Raw genomic sequence first — 17571 nt, 5'->3', positions numbered from 1 at the left:
GAAGCTATAAACTTAGAGACTTTCAAAAGCCTAAGTTAAAGCCAGTCATGGGTTAAAGCCATGATTTTAAGTCCAAGGGTACACAGCTATTAAATAAATACACTTGGCTGGGCACAGTGGCTCACACCTATAATCCCAGCACTTTGGAGGCCGAGGCAGGTGGATCACTTGAGGGCAGGAGTTCGAGACCAGCCAACCTGGGCAACACAGCAACACCTCATCTCTAATAAAAATTAAAAAAAAAAAAAATTAGCTGGGCATGGGTGCCCACACCTGTAGTCCCAGCAACTTGGGAGGCTGAGGTGGGGGATTCCTTGAGCCCTGGAGGCAGAGGTTGCAGTAAGCTGAGATGGTGCCACTGCACTCCAGCCTGGGTGACAGAGCCAGACCTTGTGAAAAAAAAAGAAAGAAAGAAGAAAGAAAGAAAGAAAAGAAGAAAGAAAGAAAGAAAGAAAAAGAAAGAAAGAAAGAAGAAAGAAAAGAAGGAAGGAAGGAAGGAAGGAAGGAAGGAAGGAAGGAAGGAAGGAAGGAAGAAAAGACACTCACCCTTGACTATACAAATGAGCTATACTATTTATATAACAAATCTTTCTCTGTGTACATACTTTTTGTCTATACAAAGTCAAAATTCCCTCACAGGCACACGAAGTAAAGGTTCTCTCCTCACGCTTTTTATTTTTAGATGATGCTTAATATACGATAGAGAGCTCTGCTTATTGTTCTTTGTATTTTTTGCCAAAATACAGTATACCATTTTCACTTTCTACAAAACAATTTTTGAACAAAATGGCTCCAAAATGCACCTGGAGAGTTCATGCCACTAGTTAATTTACCTAGTCTCCGAATGGCTGGCAAAATAGCACGGGCTGATGCTGCAGCTGCTACCACGTTCTCAGTTGCTTCTGGAATTTTTAGTTTATTGGTGTAACGTGAGAATATATACATTATCTATAGTATGTCATGACTAATACATATGCAATACTAATACTATAAGCTTGCTTCTTACACTTACTTTCTCCATTAGAAAAACACTGACATCATTATGTTAATTATCATGGAAATTGATAGTATATCACGTTTTTGCTTTTGAGCAAAAACGAGAACCCATTAAGTTCATATTTTTTAAATGGTATATTAGACAATATGCCAGTTTCATGACCCTTCAGCCTTCAACCAGCCCACCTATCAGTCAGATACAATATAAAAAAATTGTATTACTCGCCTACTTAAAACTGCCAATGATTTCCCTCAGCAGCCTGTTATTCAAATCCCTCCATTTTCTGGCCCAATTTTTCTGTATTCTCTCTTACTACTAAATATCACTCAACTAAAGAGATCTCAAAATTCTCCCGTATATCCTTGTCTTTCCATTTTTATTTACACATTGCCTATATCTTGAATGTCTTCTCATATCAAAATCCTACTCAGCCACCAAGGCTCACTGTAAAACCAAGATCCTTGGTCAAACCTAACCTGACTATTCCAATCATTTCTACTCCTTCGGCAACTTTTTCTCAATCACCTCTTTCATGTCTATATATATCACCTGTCTAACAATATTGCAAGATCCTTGAAAGTGGAGGCCCTTGAGCAACTAATTTAACTTCTTTCTATGTATTAGTCATGTGTCCTTTTAAATCTTTTAGAAGGGTTGGATTAAATGATCCCTAGGGCTCTTCCTAACTCTTACACATCAATTGTTTGTGCCTTCTATAATTTATATATTAATCATCTGATGTTTATTTCAAATTATTTTATTTTATCAACACCTCTTACAAAATTACCCAGTCCTAGCTACCAGAAAATACTCTAAGTATTGCAATTTCCAGATGATAGGTTGGAAGAGTTGACACCTTAATCAAAGAGTCATAATTAGTAAACTAAATATTCATTCATTTTCTTACCAACAAACATTAACTAAAGCTCAACTCTGGAGCAGGTATCATGCCAGACAATACAGATAACTGAGTTGGCCCCTGCCCTCAAGGAATTCACAATCCAGGGAGAGACATAGAGAAGGAAAAACACTACTTATAATAAAGGTTGCTAAAGAGAGTCATGAGCAACAACACTATGGAAATACATGAAAGAAACACATAACAGGGGTTTGGGGTAGAGGAGGCTCAAGAAAACCTTCCCAGAAGAGGTGCTATCTAAACTGAACCCTGAGGGACAAAAAGTAGTCAGCAGTTTAGGCTGAGTAATAATATGGTTTGGCTCTGTGTCCCCACCCAAATCTCATCTCAATTTATAATCCCCAAATGTCAAGGGAGGGACCCCTAATTCCCATGTATCAAGGGAGACAGGTGATTGGATCATGGGTGCAGTTTTCCCCATGCTGTTCTCGTGATAGTTCTAACGAGATCCGATGGTTTTATAAGTGTTTAGAAGTCCCTTCTTCACTCTTCTCTCTCCTGCCACCTTGTGAAGAAGGTGCTTGCTTCCCCTTCACCTTCCACCATGATTGTAAGTTTTCTGAGGCTCCCCCTCCATCAAAACTGTGATTCGATTAAAACTCTTTCCTTTATAAATTATCCAGCCTTGGATACTTCTTTATAGTAGTGTGAAAACAAACTAATACAAGTAGCAAGTACAAATGTGTGATAAGAGAGCATGGCCAGTTTGGGGAAGTCCAAGTAGTCCCCATAAGGCTGCAACTTTGAATGGGGTGAGACAGGAGCTAGAGGTACAGGCAGGAGTCAAGTCATGATGGGCTTGTATACTCTGCTGAGAAGTTTTAATTTTTACCCTGAAGCAAATGTGTGGCTGATGTCATAGAGATAATATCTCCAGATAAGAAACTGATGAATGATTAAAGGTTTACACTACGGACAATGTATAGCAGAGACTGTTAGTTATTCCCCAATATCTGTTCTTCCCAGCTCATATAGTAATAAATTTTTTGATTGGTACATATCCATTCAGTGAAGGACCACATTTTCCAGCTTCTCTTGTAGCTAGGTATCACCAGAGGATTAAGTTCTGGCCAGTGGGATATGTGTGAAAGTGATGTGTGCAAATGCTAAATTACATCCTTAAAGGAAAGGAGTATGTTTTCTTCTGCCGCTTTTCCTATTCCTTTGAATATAATGTTCTTAGAGAAGATCAAAGAGAGTGCATATAATACCGTGAGTGCCTCACAGAATGAAGATAGAACTTTGTTCACCACTGCATCCCCATCACCTGGGTTAAAGAAGGTACTCGCTAATTTCTGTTGAATTAATTTGTGTAAAATACCTCATTTTCTCTCATTAGAGAAACAAAGTGTTGCCCTACATAGTAAGGCTAATTAAAGCTAGCGAATCTTCTTTATGTGCAGATAAAGCAGATCCCCCTATAAAACAGGTAGATGGACCTAAACTACATGCAGAGTCATTCTAAACCACTTAAGACTTTACCATTTTAGGCACTGATTTAAGCAGAAAATCAAACTATTGTGAAGTAACAGTTTATGAGTATAATGTAATAGGTTCATTTGTTAAAATCAATAAATGATACATTAAGTCACAGAAAACTCAATATTCACATTACTCAAAATCCTCTCTCCTAAATGATGTGATACTTTCTCATTCAGCATGCCCCTTTTATACCAGACCAATTTCGCTTGCCTTAAATGAACAGGCTTCTAACCTCTTTTAACATAGCCCAATATCACAATGGCTTAATAACCAAAATCTAGCCGTGAGAAAAGGTAGCATCGTACACACAAGCCAGAATTTCTAAATCAAGCAAGCTTTTTGTTTTTAACTCCGCGGCACCTGACTCCCTGATCCCAGGTGATGTCAACTATTGAGCTTAGCATAAAGAGGCACCTCCACCTAATTAATATAAAGGTATGCTTAGTTTTTTTATTCTAGTGACAGCAGTGCCATCTTAATTGATTCTATCCTACCTACTAGCTGTGAAATCACTACGCCTTTGCCATACATGGCAAAGCAGAAATTCCATCTATGCAAATAAAAAATATACTTAAGATTCACAGGAAATCATTTTATCAACTCACTTTAATTTCAACTAAAACTACTTTGACCCCTGAGTAGAAACAACCCAAGTATAGTAGGCATTTAAAAATACCCAAAAAGTGTAAAATGACGTTTCAAGATCATTCTGAAAGAAAAATTCGGTAAAATTAAAAGTAGGAAAAATCATAAAAAGAAAAAGAGAACAACCCAAGATTAACTCATTTTAAAAGACATTTATGTTCTTTAGGACATTTAATTATGTCTGAAGGTCATTTCTTAATAATAGAAGGAGACAGTAATTATTTAGTCTGAAAGATAACACTGACTGTAGCCTATTACTTTAATGAAGACCTGGGAACAGCCTGCCTCCCCCAACACACACACAGATGTTTGGTTTGGTAACTCCCACTGGACAGAAACATAGTCCTTGACTATAAACACTAACTGTATGTTTTTTGAAGTCTAAATAGCTGAAAAGTCAGTGGCCAAACTTTTTTTAATTCCAGTTATTTCATACTATCTGTACACAGTATCATGGAATACATTTTATAAGATATTTTTCAGCTACATGCAGTCACTCACACCTGTAATCCCAGTACTTTGGGAGGCCAAGGTGGGAGGACCACTTGCCCAGAAGTTCAAGAACAGCCTGGGCAACATACCGAGGCCTCATTTCTACTAAAAAAAAAAAAAAATTGCCAGGCATGGTGATGTGTGCCTGTGGTTCCAGCTACTCAGGAGGCTGAGGTGGGAGAAACATTTGAGCCCCAGAGGTCAAGTATGCAGTAAGCTGTGATCATGCCACTGCATCCTAGCCTGGAAAACAGAATGAAGCCCTGTCTCAAAAAAAACAAAAAACAAAAAACAAAACATTTTCCACAACACACCACCCCAATACTATGCCCCAGCCAAATAAAAGGTGTGAGGGAGTTGCTTTTACCTCAACCATCTGTCCACTAGTAACCTATGTCAGGTATAACGTTTAGAAGTATTTAAAAATATCAGTGTATACACATAAAATTTCTCAGAAATCTTTGGCTCTGGCCCATTATAGAGCATACACAGACAAGGAGGTAGCCACTCATACTAGTGGGTTTAGCAGTTTTGTTTTAAATACAAGTCTGGCTTTGCTATTTAGAACTAAGATCATACCTTTATGACAAATACAAATATACAATCAACTTGAATTGAGAATTCAAAATTAGATCAATCCATAATCCCTTGAAAGACTGTCACCGATCAAAATTAAATTAAAAGGAGGAAGAGCTCTACAGCAATTTGGAGCTAGAATGCAGAAAAACGGCCTGAGGTCTGTTAGACTGAGCATAAATCATGAACACTTTGCTAGAGAAGCAGCAGTACCAACAGACACACTACTTCCATCCTCTTTGTGGCCACATTTGTTTCAAAGCAAATTTCTCTTTTTGAGGTGACGAAAATGTTCTAAAATTGTGGTAACAGTTGCTCAGCTCTGTGAGTATACTAAACGCTACTGAATTATATTAAACAGGTAAATTGTATGATGAGTGAATTATATCTTAGTAAAGCCGTTAAATATTTTTTTAACACAGGATTGTGAAGTCAAATATTGTACACAAAAACAGAGCTCTGATTAGCTGCCAGTAAAAAGATTCTCAATTTGTTTTAACCTCTAAAGTTTTTTTCCAGTTTAAAATAAACACACCCACACACACATACACAGACATGCACCTGTGCACACACACACGCACATATGTACACATAGCTTTGGGCATTAAAATATTCAGAAATATGTTCCTTGCTTTTCAATAAGACCTCCTTGAAAAGTGCCTTCTTCAAAATATCTTTCCAACTTTAACACCCTCATCTGATCATTTCTCTGTATTTCTCTAGAATCTGTTTTCTAACATGCCTTTTTTAAATATCATGCTCCCTTATATTATGGCTTCTGTCAGAGACAGAATGAAAGGAAGTGTTGTGGTTAAAAGCATAGACTCAAGAATCAGACTACATGGATTTTATTCCTAGCTCTTATATTTATTAGGTGTGTAACCACAGGCAAGTTATCCAGCATCTATGTGCCTCAGTTTCCTCATCTGTAAAATGGGGCTAGTAATAGTTCCTACCTCATCGTATTGTTATGTGTTTAAACGTATCAATGCATCAGATGCACTTGGAAGGGTCCCAGGCTCATAATGAGTGCAATAATGATTTATTAGTCACTGGCTGGTAATAACATTTGTATTGGCCGATATCAAATTGACTCATGTTCTCTGTTGCCCCTGGCAAGATTACAACCTATTTCAGGGCAGTGAATACATTTTCTACCTCCTAGTAGAGTGCTTAACGTATAATTGCTTGTTCATAAATGTTTATGTGGATACTGTACCTATATGATACCAAAAATACTTATAAAATTCTTACTAAACCCAAAACTCATTTTGATAAATACCAAATTGTGCAAGAAAGTGTATAGGTATAGAATGTAGGTATCACAACTACTGACATTTTGCTTTAACCCCATCAATTGAAAGGCTACAGATATTAAAGGATCCTTTGGGCTAAAGAGCTTTTAATATCATTAGTACAAAAGCATTGGATTAGAAACTAAAGGCCTACTCTTAGCTCCACCTCACAGGATGTAACCCTTCTGCAATTTACTTAAACTCACTGTGCATACTCCACAGGAATAAACAGAATAAGGACAGTTAATCATGCTTCAAAAGAAAGATGCTCTAAAAATAAAGGGTATTATCTTTATTTAAGGTTTCAGCTAATGACCTAATGGTAGAGTAAGTCTAATTTTTCTAATATATATATATATATATTTGACTATTGTCTTTTTATCATCAAATGATACTGACAATGATCGCTATCTACAAATGTAGGTATCACTGATAATAAATATTTCACCAATATAGTGAGCTAAGCTTTTCAAGCACTTGGATATACATTATCTTAATAACATTCACAAAAACCTGTGAATATACAGTATATGACCAATGTGTTATCTGGTCTTTTCCCTTCTGTGCACCTGTGGCATTTCATAACCAAGGATTATCTGCCTCATCATTTGTCTGACATTGGAACCGAAGGGCATCATGTAAGAAAGTAGGAAAGGTACATTCATGTACTTTCAACTTAAAAGATTAGTCTATCCCTCTAACATCTAAAGCTGTTCTCAATACTCCATTTAGACTTATCCATTCATCAAAGCTGCTATCAAACTTTTATCTTCTCTTAAAGTATTATTTGATGTGTTATTAATCATGATAAAAACTTGAAATAACCATAACAACTCAAAATCCATAAAAAGACATTATTCACAACAGAATTATACCTCTTCTCAATGACTTAACTATTACAAATGCTTCAGTATTTTCTTCTTTGGGGACTTAAAATCTGGAACAATTAGCGATAAATCAGAAAAATGTGTGACCTCTGTGATTATCAGAAGACCAAATGTTTTCATGTTTAAAAGACAACATTGTTCATAGTATACATTATCCTGCATATCCCTTTTCCTTCAAAATGGATATTAAAATTTAAAATCCTATTAAACCAAACAGTATCACATTTAAATAAATATTGGGTTAATTGTATTAAAAACTGACATTTTTCTTGGATTCAATGTGATGCCATATTTGAGTAAATAATAAGCCAAGCATTCACCATAAACTTTCTCGTCTGCCAGAAAACTAGTGTTACTTCTAAACAGTCTAGTCACCACTTACGAGATGCACATTCGAAAAATAGCATTCCAGCTAGGATTAAGACAATATAAACAAAGAAGATACACAATAGCCCCTCACATTTCTGCTTCATATATGATTGGCAAAGCTCCTATAGTATGCTCCAAGTTATCAACTAATTCAGCCACAAATCAATGAAAAGAGTTAATAATAAGTAAAGTTATATTTCATATGTGGCTTAAGTGTGCTTAGCACTCTATATGCATTATTAATTTAATCCTTAAACTAGATGAGATAGTTTACAAGGGAGATAAACAAGGTTCAGAGAGGTGAAGCAAGTTGCCCAACAAGAGGCAGTCAGGATTTGAACCCAAGCCTATGATTCCAAGGTTCAAGATCATAGCCATTAAGCTCTACTGCCTTTCCACTAAGAAATATCCAAGAGTGAGGCCAGGTGCAGTGGCTCATGTCTGTAATCCCAGCAAATTGGGAAGATGAGGATTGCTTGAGCCCAGGACCAGCCTGAGCAACATGGTGAAACCCTGTCTCCACAAAAAATACATAAAATTAGCCAGGCGTGGTGGCATGCACCTGTAGTCCCAGCTACTTGGGAGGCTGTGGTGGGAGGATCACTTGAACTTGGGAGGTTGAAGCTGTAGTGATCCTTGGCTTTGCACCACTGCACTCCAGCCTGAGTGACAGAGTGAGACCCTGTCATCTTAAGAGGAAAAAGAAACATCCAAGAGTGGAACAGAAAACTTTGTTGAAATGATCTTTAGAAATGTATCGCCATTTTTTAAAAGTGGGACCAAGAAACAAAACTCTACAAGCTACAGCAAAACTCTTATCTCCTTTTACTGAACAGACTGTAAAAGCACTTCACACGTAGACTATAAAGACCATCCATTAATCACAATCCTCTATACCCATATCCTGACAAGCTTTGAGCAGTAACACAACAATATAACAATGTCAGGCCCTGTGAACTATGTCTGGCATGGAACAACAATGAAAGTGGGACTGCAATAATGAAAATCAGTTGAAAGATTTAGTGTTTGACTTACTCCATTTACTTTCACTCCCTTTCTTCACTGCCTTTTTCTTCTTCATCTTTCTCATCTGGAGCAAATTAAACCATCACGTTGTAACAGGCATTCCTCCAATGCTCTGCTGGCCTATTTTCAAAACCATCTCAAACTGTAGAAACCTTTTATCAACCTCAAAGCACATAATCCTTGACAACTTTCTTCTAGTATTAACTATTTTAGTGGACAGCAATTAACAAAGCAATTTGTACCCTATGTTGTAAATGAAAGCAACTTTAAAGTTAGCAAAAGTAAACTTCAAATCAGTGAGACAGGCAAGTGTGCACAGAACAAGGCAAAGCTTTGACACCAAGAACTGTGCTGCTTTAAGTTCGTGGTCCTTGTGTTCTAATAACCTCTAACCCTTCTTTTTTTTTTTTTTTTTGAAACAGGTTCTCACTCCATCACTCAGACTGAAGAGCAGTGGTGTGATTACAGCCCACTGCAACCTCGAACTCCTGGGCTCAAGGGATCCTCCTGCCTAAACCTCCCAAGTAGTTGAGACTATAGGCGTGTGCCTCCATGCCCAGCTAATTTTTTAATTTTTTGTTGTTGTTGTTGTTGTTGTTCTTATAGAGACAGAGTCTCGCTTTGTTGACCAGGATAGTCTTGAACTCCTGGGCTCAAGCAATGCTCCCGCCTAGGCATCCCAAGTGTTGGATAACAGGAGTGAGCCACTGCGTCTGGCCTAATAACCTCTAATCTTAAGATATCATTCCCTAGGCAGGTCCTTCATAGTCACCCTTAGCCATTACCCACCACATTAAAAACTCTGTAAGAACTCAACACATGTTTAGATTTAGACCATTAGACCAAGGGTAGCCATATGTACCCTTGAAATTGCGCAACAGAGAAAAACATTAATGTCCATTAACTTTTCCACAGGTCATCATGGGAATTTATGGCTATGAAAATGTTTGAGTGTTTGACTAAAAGAACAGATTCGGGCAGTACAGCACCACCTCAGTGTTTTCCAAAGGGTCATCTCAGGGTTACCACAGCTGTCCTTGTAAGCAGAGACTTTCTCTGAAATATTGGGGTTACCTCAAATTTTCTATGAATATTGCATTCTAAGGCAAATTCATGTATCTGAATTTGCTTAAAGATTTTTAAATAGCTACCAGTTAACGTTCTCCTAAATCTCTGTGTAAAACCCATGCTTCAAGAAAATACAAGCTGCTTTATTTTGCGGCTCCTGGGCGCACTACCTTGTCACCACCCAGCTCAATCAGTACATGTGCTCCACTTGAAAGGACCCAAAGTAATGGAAAGAGCACTAGATAGAGATTCTATTTGTTTAGACTAGCACAATGCTTGGAATATAATAGGCACTTAATAAGTATTTGTTGAATGAATTGGCAGGATGGTTTCAAGGACTAGTTTTCAACTGCAAGAAAATTGCAGAAAAAATCTTTTGAGACATATAATTACTGGCAACCCCACAAAAGTAAAGAAAAAAAAAAAAAAACAGGCCAGGTACAGTGGCTCATGCCTGTAATCCCAATACTTTGGGAGGCCATGGCATGAGGATCACTTGAGGCCAGAGGTTCAAGACCAGCCTGGGCAGCATAGTGAGACCTCATCTCTACAAAAAACAAAAACTTAAGAAAATATACCAATTGTATATTGGTAAAGAACAAGAAAATTCATTTTGTTTTAGTTTAGTCAGAAAGGAAAATGCTATCAAGATGTTATATAAAGATAATACCGTGGGGGATTGTGTTAGGATAATTAAAACCCAGTTCATATCATGGACACCAAGAAGAGTTTTCAATTAACTCTTGGGTTTTCCTTTGCATGTTTTTAATCTTAATGATGTCAAGTTTACAGAGGAAAATAAAGAATTGTAACGCACATTCATGTTCCCATGTAACCATGCAGGGCGCTGGGGCTAAGGAAGGTCAGGAATCATGTCTCATTTGTTTTATTCCTTTCTCTTGCTTTTTTTTTTGTTGTTGTTGTTGTTGAAATTGAGTCTCACCCTGTCACCAGGCTGGAGTGCAGTGGCACGATCTTGGCTCACTGCAACCTCTGACTCCCTGACTCAAGCGATTCTCCTGCCTCAGCCTCCCGAGTAGCTGGGATTACAGACACATGCCACCACGCCCAGCTCATTTTTGTATTTTTAGTAGAGACGAGGTTTCACCATGTTGGCCAGGATAGTCTCGATCTCCTGACTTCATGATCCACCCGCCTTGGCCTCCCAAAGTGCTGGGATTACAGGCGTGAGCCACCATGCTCGGCTTTCTCTTGCTTTTAATACAGATTTCTATACACATTAGCAGTTCAACAAATGTTCAACAACTACAAAAAAAAATAAGTGTCTAATCACATTAAATAAATTCTTAACTGAATTTCTTACCCTCGCCTCCACAAAAGACTCTCTTGTGCTAAAGAAGCATAGTTTGGTTTAAATAACAACAGAAAAACAAAAAGTAAAGTGCTCTGAATGGTATCAGATGAGAGTACCAACAGACGAGTCTTGGCTCATTTCAATTACATGACCCTGCCATATCTATTCCCTATGACATGAGGACCATTCAGCGAGTCCTCTATTCACAGAGTTACTGCATGAGTCAATCAGTACATATTTACATGGTAACTATTATGAGCAAGCTATTGTGGAAAGATAAAGTAGTTTATTTACCTCCCTAATCACCACCCACAGCAACAACATACTATGTGCAAGGCCTGATTTAAGCAGTTTACTGCAAAGTGTACAATCTCATTTAAAAATCTTGGTGCCAGATGTGTTTCTGAATTTAGAAATGTCCAGACCTTTAGACAGGAAATAAACTTCATATACCATATGTTATGTAATACACCATTAGGGTCTATGGTGCAACCCAATAAACATATTAGCAATTCTATAGCAAAACAAAATAAAGATCAACATTAAGTAGAACAAAGACCATAAATACCCTATGCCAGTTTAAGTCAGGTTTTGCCACCACATGAGTTTTGGCATCTAAGTTACCAAATAACATTTTTATCAGTTTTCAGAGCTTTTGAAATTTAAAAATTGCAAACAAATTGTGGGCCTAGGCCGGGGGAGGTGGCTCACGCCTGCAATCCCAGCACTTTGGGAGCCCAAGATGGGTGGATCACCTGAGGTCAAGAGTTTGAGACCAGCCTCGCCAACATGGTGAAACCCGTCTCTACTAAAAATAAAAAGTTAGGCCAGGAGCAGTGGCTCACGCCTGTAATCCCAACACTTTGGGAGGCCGAGGCGGGTGGATCACGAGGTCAGGAGATAGAAACCATCATCGCTAACATGGTAAAACCCCGTCTCTACTAAAAATACAAAAAATTAGCGTGGCGTGATGGTATGCACCTGCAGTCCCAGCTACTCAGGAGGCTGAGGTAGGAGAATTGCTTGAACCCGGGAGGCAGAGGTTACAGTGAGCCGGGATCATGCCACTGCACTCCAGCCTGAGCAACAGAGCCAGACTCTGTCTCAACAAAAAAAAAAAGAAAGAAAGAAAGAAAAAGAAAAAGTGGGCCTAGCTAATTCATGTAATCTTTGCAAGCACCATAAGAGGCAAGTTCTATTATCTCTTTTTTACATATAAGATAACTGAGGTACAGAGAGGTTTACTAACTCACCCAGCATCCCACAACTATTAAGTCTCCTAGCTGGAATTGAAACCTAGGTGGCCTAGCTCCAGAGCTTGAACTCTGAACAAGTATGCTCTACAACCTCTCTCAGAAACCACTTCAGAACACCAAACACATGAAAAGTAAAACAGTATTAAATGATCTAATATCAAAAAATTAATAGGAGAAACATCACAAGACAGCATTTATTCATTATTCAATAACTATTTACAAAGTGTATACCATGTGCTGGGTGCTCAGAACACAACAGTGAGCGAACCAGATAAGGTCTAGGTCGCCTTCATGAAGCCAGAGGCAAGTGGGGAGATGGCCAGGCATCAAAATAAGCATAATTGTGACACAATAGGGCAAGTGCTGTTCACCTTCAGATAGGGAGATCTAGTTCAATGAGGAATAGTGTAATAGGACCTGGGATTCGAAATGACAAAAAAGAAAGACATGGCATCCATTTGACAAGCACCTACTGTGCACCTACTCTATGCCAAGAATAATGCTAAGCACAAAAGTTCCAAACTGGGGAAAATCAGTTTAAATCAATAGAGATTTGTGAAAGAGAATAATAAGGACATATGGGAAAGTAGGCTGGGATCAAATCATGGAGGATCCTTGCTTGAGTGGCTCAGTTAAGGAGGAAGTTGATCCTGCAGGCACTGATCAAGGTTATTTTGCATGTTATTCCCCCACAATATTAGGATTTACTCCTATGGAATGTCAATAATCATCTGCATTCCTATTTGGGACCAACTAGACCTCAAAGCTGGATTGCTTTCAAGGAAGGGCTCAGGGCAATAAATTCATTGAAGCTTCAGGAAACACAGTAGCCCTAATCTCTCAAGGAATAAAAGTATGGCCATTTGAAAATGTTGGAGAGGCAACAGGTAAAAGAAAATGATAAGCCCTTCTTAAAATTCCAAAGGCCCTTTCTAAAACCTAGGTTATTCCTTTATACACAAATAAAATGTCCAACCTTCCAAAGGAAACATATTTCCATGAGAAAATAAGACATCATTCTTCGAAAAATAAATTCTTAAGTTGAACAATGATCTGATTTTTAATAAAGTTGGTGACAACTTACCTTATAGCACAAGTCACAATGTGACAGTGAAAGTAAACTGCCTTTCAACATACTCACCTCAGTGTTCCCATTCCCCCATCCCCTTACCTAAACAGAGTAGAGGAACTGGATTACATGATTATTTAGCATATTGATCATACAGTCTTTTTTTATTCTCAGGTATTAATATAAATGACTGAGTGAGTAGACATTCTATTTATCCTCTGCAAAACTTTTTTTTAATTTCCTTGGATAATTTTTTTAAGCCAATGACCTTCCCCAGGAAAGACTCTTCAGTGGCTTCCTATTGTTCTAAGAATCAAACCCAAATTCTTTCTCAGGACCTCCAAGTCCTATTTATCTGTTATTGAGCTGCTTCTAGGCTCTGTAACATCTTCTTTAATCACTACCAGCTCACTAGGATCCAGTCATGCTGACTTGCTTTCTGCTCTTCAAAAACGCCAAGTCTCTTTTTCCCCTCTCAAGGCCTTGGCTCTTACTCCTCTCTGCAAGAATGTTATCTGGGGAATGTTCTCCCAGGTCCTGACAAGGTAGGCCTATTCTCTCTTCTCTTTCAGGTCTCTGCTCAATCATCTTCTCTGAGAGGCCTTTTCTGACTTCCGACACTAAAATAGGCCCTTCCTAGTTATCTGTATCATATTCCCCTACTTATTTTCATTGCTGTTACTACAGTCTATAAGGATCTTCTTCATTTGTTTGCTTGTTTATTGTCTATATTCTCTGGTAGAATATAAGCACTGTGATACTCCACAAGAGCAAAGATCATGCTTTATAAGGTTTATCATTGTGCCTAATACAGGGCCTTGGCACACAAGTATCCAATAGATTTTGTAAAATAAATTAGTAAATGAATGAATGATACAAAAAACTGATTGTTATGAATATCAGTAACTTGAGAAAGCCGTTTTTATAATTTTGAGATATTTTCTCTGGGGCTATTCATTTCTCTACAGTCTTTCCACATTTTCTGAAATAATTCCTGGAAATTTGTTGTATTATTTCATAGCAATAAAAATACATCGGTTTCAATCAGTGGATTTAAGAAAAAAATATTTTCAAGAGGTTTTAGTGGTTTACCAAACATCAATAAAAATCAAACAATTTGAAAATTGGTCAGTCTCATTTCACTACCACAAGTCAAATTACATGAAGAAAGAGAATGTGAAATGTAAATAAAATGAGAAAGAAGATAATCCAATAAATAAGTGCAGTTACATTTAGTAATAACAGAAATATCCAGTCTGATAATCTCTAGGTGTACCAGATGGACTATCAAACACATATTGAGTCATATTGAAGATTTAGAGCAAAATGCTTATGGCTAACTCACATCCACCTTTATTCTTTTCCTGGCAAATATAGTCTTACTATGCAATCACATTACTAGCAATCTTAGCTTAGATTTTGTATCAATAACAATCATGAAAAGAAAAAAGAAAATAGTATAAACTCTTTTCCTTGAAAAAGTTGTAAGTTTTTATGTCTTTTGAGAATGGTTTGCTAAGAAAATTACAGATTTAGAAAGGTGGGCCTATTAGAATAAGTACCCTTTCCCTACTACATTCCGTTTTTTAATAAACCTCAAGTAAACCCAGGAATTTACCAAATCAATTGGGAAACTACAAATCATCTGCAAGTTATCTAACTAAATGGATAAGCAATAGGCTGTACTTTTCTTGTGAAAACTACTTTCTTCAGAACATCAACTAAGTCTTATATAATCACACTACACTTTTTGAAGTGTGTTTATAAAAATGGCAGATTAAAAACCTTGGGCTTTTTAATAATTGAAGCTCTTATTTCTCTGTTTTTTAAATACATCATTTGATGTTGCAGCAGAAACTACTCTCATCTCACTGCCATAGGAAGTGCCACTGGGACAGTGAAATTTAGCCATTATCTTCCTTCACAACCTGGTTTCTTCTGAGATTGCTGCCAATCAGTGCACACTGTGTCAATGGCAACACTAGGTCACACATCAGGCAAACAACTCTTTTACCGTTAAGTATGAGGCTATTAATAAGAACTTGCAGTTAAGAGAGCTAATATTTTTAGATGTAAAATGATGTCATAAATGCTGAATTATTTCATTTTTCTCAGTTTTTAAATTTGAACACTAGATACAGCCTATTTCCAAAAACACAGCTGCATATGTCAGCATGTGCTTGTTCACTGGTATTTGCCTCCACTGTGTGCTTCTCCATTCAGTTTTCTTCACACACTAATTGCAGTATGGAAGTGAGCAAATGAACCTCAGTATGGGAGCTAACACCACAACTACATGGGGAGAAAGTGATATCGCTAAGAGTGAGTAGTCTTTTTTGTAACTACGTGGTTTTAAAATACGCTGCTTTTAGAGGGTTTATACAAATATGAAATCTACTGTTAAGAAACTGTGGCTTCAAAAAAAATAATAAATTTTTAAAAAGCAGGTGCCCTCCAGAGACAGTTTTAAATCCCAGCGTTTCTTAGTCTCCATTCAATGTGCTTAGTTACCAGCCTATGCTAACTTGAACGACTTTATCCCAAACCACTAAAGTCCTCTGACTACATTAAAACTATGAACATCCCAGTTTACAATTAGAGAAATGGAGCCAGGCATCACAAGCCCCACCAATCCTCTCTCTCAGGCTGCTCAGCAGCCAGGGAAGAATCAGATATAGGACCATGTACGAAGATTGCGTACAAACATATATACATACATTTTAAGTGACTATTGTTCTTGGGCTAAGTTAATGAAACCTAGAAAGAAACTTTAAAGTTCCCTAGTTGATATTTACTAAGGCTATTTAGTGAAGGAATGATCTCATCACTTTCAGTAAACTGTAGCCTAGACTATAATCCTCCACGAAAATCATTAGTCAACTGTGATTAAACAAACAAACAAAAAAAAAGTCAAAATATTCAGAGCTGAAGACATTCAGAGCGAAGTTAAAAGGTTCGAGGAAGAAGAGGAGTGTGCTCCTGACTTGGGAGCCAGCAGAGGAGCCTCCTAAGTTAGAAGCTTCTGAAGGAGAGATGGATTAGGAGGCACAAAGCAGAAACTGTTAGAGGGCAAGAGATAGTGGGGCCGGGGCGGGCAGAGGGACCCCAGACCTTCAGGGCAGCAACAGCGAAGCCCAGAGAAGAAAATCTTGGAGAGATGACAAAGCAGCACAGGAAAGCCGGCTTCTGGGGTCCTAGAAGAACCCAGGCGTCCGACGGAGCCAGAAGGACCGGGAGAACGGGATGCGAAGGTGTACGGATGAGGGCGCGCACCAGCACGCGGGAGAAAAAGAGGGGGCGGCGGGCAAAACGAAGCTGGTTCCCTGCTCCTCTGCTCCTCTGCCCCTGGTACAGATCGCAACTCCTCGCCGCGCACCGCGCAGCGCCAGGTCCGGAGGCAGGGAAGCGGCTGATGGAGCCCCTGTGACTTCGGGACCCTGCCTCACCTTGCTCGCCGCGTCCTGGCGTCGCGCCGCTTGTCCGCCGGGTGCTGCGCTCCGAGGGCCAAAGAGGGAGTCTCGCGGCGCAGCCGGGGCTCCCTCCTGCTGCGAGGCACCAGCACCCGCACCTTCGCACCTCTGCTAGTCCCGGCCACTTCACCCTGTCCTGGCGCAAGCGGAGAGCACGGACCCTAACCCGAATGCCGCTCCAGTTATTTTCAAAACTCCCCGTTCCAGGCTTCCCGGGAATGGGAGCTGAGCTACTGCGGCCGCAGCGGCAGAGCCTCCGCCTGACCTCACCAGGGTGTGGGGGGACTGCTGAGGGAGGGGGGCGGGAACCCAGTTGGGGAGGGAGGGGGCAGTGGGGGGAGGGAGAGCGCGGGCGGGGGAAACATGGCGGCGGGGGTGGCCCCGGCGGCGCCTGCGCGGGAGGCAGGGTGGCGGGGAGCTGTGGCTAGGACAGTGTGTGGGGTCCCAACGGAACTCCCAGGCTGTAGCCAAAGCTTGACAGGGCCGGACCCTGAAGCTGAATGACCGCTAAGTGGCCCTCACGCCTTCGAAACCGGAGGGTCGGGTGTGAGCCCACATGGCTTCTAGTGCCGGGAGGCAGAGAAAGTGAAAAGTGTCAAGTATCCAAGGACAACAGTGCAGCCGCCCCGGGTTAGCCACTCCAAGGAGGTCCACCCGTGCATTCTGCCAGCCGTGGCCTCGGCCTCCTCATAGTCACGGCGGGGC

At 39.4% G+C, this 17571-nt stretch overlaps 1 protein-coding gene across 3 annotated transcripts in view; it reads right to left on the bottom strand.

Annotated features, from left to right (window-relative positions):
• Nucleotides 1-17199, bottom strand: part of KLHL13 (kelch like family member 13) — a 215659-nt gene extending 198460 nt beyond the window's left edge. For 2 of the 3 annotated variants that reach the window (XM_033201330.1, XM_033201331.1), the window contains exon 1: nucleotides 16843-17199. The gene's annotated coding sequence lies outside the window, so the exon portion shown is untranslated. The remainder of the gene's footprint in view (nucleotides 1-16842) is intronic. The other variant, XM_033201329.1, reaches the window with a different exon arrangement.
• Nucleotides 17200-17571: the final 372 nt, after the last annotated feature.

This window comes from Trachypithecus francoisi, unplaced genomic scaffold, assembly GCF_009764315.1.
Source record: "Trachypithecus francoisi isolate TF-2019V2 unplaced genomic scaffold, Tfra_2.0 Lachesis_group6, whole genome shotgun sequence".
In the NCBI taxonomy this organism is placed as follows: Eukaryota; Metazoa; Chordata; class Mammalia; order Primates; family Cercopithecidae; genus Trachypithecus; species Trachypithecus francoisi.
Note: the sequence above shows the minus strand (reverse complement) of the source record. Positions and strands in the feature narration are given on the sequence as shown.